Raw genomic sequence first — 5,144 nt, 5'->3', positions numbered from 1 at the left:
GCGCTGTTGTGACTAATGCAGGCGATAGTGACGTCGGCGACCTGACCTTCACCGTTGCCTTCTCAGCTAGCTATCGCAGTCGCAGCAGCCTTGGCCGTGAAGCTATCGCAAGAGGTGAGACGCGCCTGTTCATACTAGCGTCAATGAAAATACGGAAGGATCTACTCGTCACCGCCTGATTTATTATTTATTATTTCCATTCAAATAAATGAACAGAATAATTATACTTTCAATATTATCCTTAGTGTGTGCTCACGATGAAGCAGCAGTAAAATATTTGCACGACTTTGGGTACTTAGACTACCAAGAAAATCAACTTTCTCAATTGAGTGATGAAGCGTACAAAGATGCACTTACGTTATTCCAACAGAAATATAATCTACCAGCTAATGGTGAGCTTACTGATGAAACATTACAATTAATGAAGAACCCGAGGTGTGGCGTGGAAGATAACGTTTTAAGCTTTACTACACACATCTACAAGTGGAATAAGAAGAATATTAAGTGGCATTACTACCTAGAAACTAGAAAAATGTTACAGGTGGCAGAGGCAGCATTCAAAATGTGGCAGGAACACACGGATCTTACTTTTGAGAACAGCAACCAAAGTCCTGATATTGTCATTTCGACCAAGAGAGGTGCACACCGACGCCAAAATTCAGCCCTACAGTTCTGTCAACGAAGTTTTGATGGCAGAGGAAACGTATTAGCGCATGCAGATTATCCTAATTTGTACAACGACCCCATTGAAATTCACGTTGATCAGGATGAATATTGGTACGTGGAAATGGACAATAACACACCATCTTCACAAACAAACCTATTTACAGTGTTAGTTCACGAGATTGGTCACACGCTGGGTATGGCACATTCAGATTTCTCTGAATCGGTGATGTACGCATTTTACAATAACACTATCACCACCCTATCTGAAGACGATATACGCGGTATTCAAAGTTTATATGGGAAACGTGCTTCTAGAAACCCTCCTACTCCAGCTTCTCCCTCAACCGAAGCCGTGCCTGAAAAGGAACCTGAACTGTGCAGACTGAAGCAGTTTGGAAGTTCTGTGATTGTGAATGAGTTTTTATACATTTTTTGTGGAAGGTGGGTTTGGATGACTGCTCTTAATAACAACAAGGATCGTTCGAAGCCGCAACTAATCACAGACTGGTTAACGTTTCTACCTCAACAATTCGAAAATGTATCTGCTGTTTATCAGAGACCATCAGGTGAAGTCTTTCTTATCATTAATAACATGATATACATGGTTCACATACCGAGTTTAACGTTACAACCTGGTTACCCAAAAAGAGTATCTGATATAGGGCTGCGACAAAATTCTGTTGTACATGGAGCTGTGAACACTTACTCTGGCAGAACCTTTATTTTCTATGACGATGTATACTTTGCAGAAATAGATGAATGTAGTTTTAGAGCAAAGGCTTATGGAGTGATCAGTAAAAGCTTCCCGGGGGTGCCTTCAGCCTTAGACTCTGTTTTTAGATACACAAACGGTTTGCTCTACTTCTTCAAGGATGGTATATTATATGAATACAATGAATTCTCAAACGTACTAGTAAGAGCAGGTAAATTCGATCTTTCTTTATTTGGTATAAACTGTCCCAAGAAATCATCTTCATTTACAGCACTAGTGAAGAGCTTAAAAGATACTGTGACTCAGCTAGAAACATTAAAACCCTAACGAGAAATTTTTTTTTAAATATTGCAGTAAATAAATGGAACGAAATCAACTGCTATTGAAACTTAACAGCGCCAACAAAACGTTTACGAAGCTGAATGAGTTAGAAAAGGGACACACTTATACCATTACAAATGCTGAGAATATAAGTACAAAATATGGCCAAAAGTTTTGTCTACAACTCGACAGTGAATACAAGATTATATTACCCGATAGATACACCAAATTATTAAGCTGGGATGATTGCAATACTTTGGTTGGATTAAAGATGTTATACAATGGTGTCAAAGAAACAAACAACGACAAGAAGGTACACGATATTGAGTTCTTTTAAATTGATTTTAATGGTTTTTAATCTCTTTAAAGAGATTAAAATCTATACTAACTATCTACATCGTAAAACGTCTCAACGTCCCAACGTCCCAACGTCAACGTCAACGTCCCAACGTCAACGTCTCAACGTCAACGTCTCAACGTCAACGTCCCAACGTCCCAACGTCAACGTCAACGTCAACGTCTCAACGTCAACGTCAACGTCAACGTCTCAACGTCAACGTCCCAACGTCCCAACGTCAACTTCCCAACGTCCCAACGTCAACGTCAACGTCCCAACGTCAACGTCTCAACGTCAACGTCTCAACGTCAACGTCCCAACGTCCCAACGTCAACGTCTCAACGTCCAACGAATAATTTTATTATTTTTCCTTAAATAAATGTTTGCAAAATATGATGAAAAGCTTGTTAAGCAAGCAAAAAAGAACAGAAAGAAATTTGAACAAATCAAAGACGAATTTAAAGAATGGAAAATTAAGCCTATAACCGAATACGAAAAATACAAAAAGGAGGACCAACCAGTAATTGACAAATTAGATGCGATAGGGAAAGAAGTGATTGACGCTATAGAAAAAAATCGTGAGATTGAAAAGCAGCTACTACCTTACGATGGGGGGTTTGACGATATGTTCCCTATACCACCTACTCCTGAGGTAACATCGTTTGAGAGAAGCTTATTTGTTGATGACCCCATCACACCAAAGACACGTAAGAGGTTGGAGCCTATGTTGGAACAAATTGAAGACAAGGAACGGCAGAAGATGAAGGCTGTTTCAGACTACTCAACAACTTACCTGGGCCCAAAAGTTTCAAAATACTTAGGCGCTCTAGGTGACACAATTTTTGGTCTCCGTTTTGACAATGGAAGGCATTACATGGGTGACTCCGAAGTAACATTCAACAACGATAATATTATGGTGAAGGGTAACTCCTTTAAAGCCACCAATGGGTTTATGAAGCTCCTGACTCAGAAAACCGTAGCACCTGAAGAGTACACATCTGACGATCTTGATACCTATACAACTATGCTGAAGGTTACCAATGCGATATATAAGAACAATGATCCAAAGGGGAATAAACCCAAGTCAAGCAGCAGCGAAAAATACAACAACATCATTAAACCAATATGGCAGTCACTCAAGAAAGAACGTGGTAACTCGCCAAACACAAAGGGTGGTATGGGTTTTGTAAAGAGGTATACAGACAAACCGGTGGAGTACGTGTGGATGAATGACGTCAGAGACTTAATTGATAGGCTAATGGTTATTCATGGTGAAGAGAATGCGGGAAATAATAACTTCCACAATGAGAAGGTTGGAATAACCAAGATGCTTACGAGTAAATTTAATGACTTCATAGTAAATAATCCAAAGGGGATACCTTACCTAATTAGATTTCTAAACAATCTCCCTCATACATTCTGGAAGGCAGAAAGTTATGGAAAGGGCTTAGTGAACACGTTAATTAATAATCTTCCTGTTGAAATGCATTTACCTGGATACAATTACTGCGGCCCTGGTACCAAACTAGAAGAACGATTAGAAAGAGGAGATGCTGGAATAAATCCTCTAGATGAAGCTTGCAAAAGGCATGATATCGCATACAGGGATCATAAAGATTTGGAACAAAGACATCAAGCTGATAAAGAACTGCAGAAAGCGGCAAAGGAAAGGATTTTCAGTAAAGATGCTTCCCTAGGAGAAAGATTAGCTTCAACAGCTGTAGCTGGAATAATGTTTGGGAAAAGGAAGCTAGGTCTAGGGTTAGATGATAATGGATGGGCATTGTGAATGTGAATGAAGAGGTGTAATTTTAATGGGCCACAACCCATTAAAATTTAATATGAGTGTAGCACTAAAATATTTAATTTATTTGAGATAATAAATGAAAGGATTTAGTATTGACTACAACATTCCCTCCAGTGGGAATCCGAGAGCGAAATCTATTAAAATAAAACTGTCCAATGACGACCTGAAAAATCATGGCTTTCTAGATGCTTATCTTACAGAAACTCAAATGAAACAGAAAGCTAATAAACTTAAAAAAGGTGGTAGCTTATTGATAACATTTTCTGTACCTGTTGTGAAGAAGATACTCGAGTACCTAAGCTCTAAGAGATTGAAAGAAGGTTCTGGATTGAATAAGCATGAAGGTGGATTTCTACCACTGATACTTGCAGCATTGGGAGCAATCGGGTCTTTAGCTGGTGGTGCTGCGGCAATAACAAGTGCTGTGCACAAGAAGCAAAAGGAAGACGCAGAGTTAGCGGAGCAAAAGAGGCATAATCTTGAAATGGGAAAGAAAGCGGGATATGGTATTTTTTTAAAGAAAAAAGTCGAAAAAAAGTCGAAAAAATTGTGCAAAAGTATGATCACCCGTTGAGCAACTATGATATCGAGAGGTTAGCAAAGTCTTTAAAAATCCAAAATTTTAGAGGTGTATTCATGGCCGACGACCTACCGTTAGAACCTAAAGAAATCGAATCAGGGGTAGTTAACTTGGATACATCTGATCACATTGGTACTCACTGGATATGCTATTACAAGAAGGGTAATGAAAAATACGTTTTTGACTCATTCGGTGGCAGTATACCACAAACTTTAGTGAAATACCTGGGTCCTGACAATCTGTTTTACAACTCAGAAAGAATTCAGAATTTCGATCAGTTTATATGCGGTCATTTGTGTGTGATGGTACTGAAGCTATTTACAGATGGATGGAGTTTTATTAAAATTCTTGATACATTAAATGGATATTTTCGGAAACAAGATAAAGAAAGGTACTGAACAACTAGACGATGTCAGAGACGTCATAAACGGACTAGAATCTAGTATCAGTAAACTTAATATTAAGAAGTATTTCTCATTTTCAAAGAACTGGGTATCATTGAAAGGAAGGCGCATTGTAAACGTAGCAGATGGCGTAGGTGGATATGATGCAGTCACTACAAGCCAGCTCGATGCTGTTAATGATGTTGCTAACGCCAAATACACAAGTATACTAACAACCCTTAATAATTATGTAAGTAAAACCAACCTCGACCATTATTACAGTAAAAAGGACCTAGAAAAAGTTTTCTCAGATTATTATACAAAAGGTGATTTATCTC

The sequence above is a fragment of the Schistocerca gregaria genome, unplaced genomic scaffold, assembly GCF_023897955.1.
Source record: "Schistocerca gregaria isolate iqSchGreg1 unplaced genomic scaffold, iqSchGreg1.2 ptg000240l, whole genome shotgun sequence".
NCBI lineage: Eukaryota > Metazoa > Arthropoda > Insecta > Orthoptera > Acrididae > Schistocerca > Schistocerca gregaria.
This window is presented reverse-complemented; position numbering follows the sequence as displayed.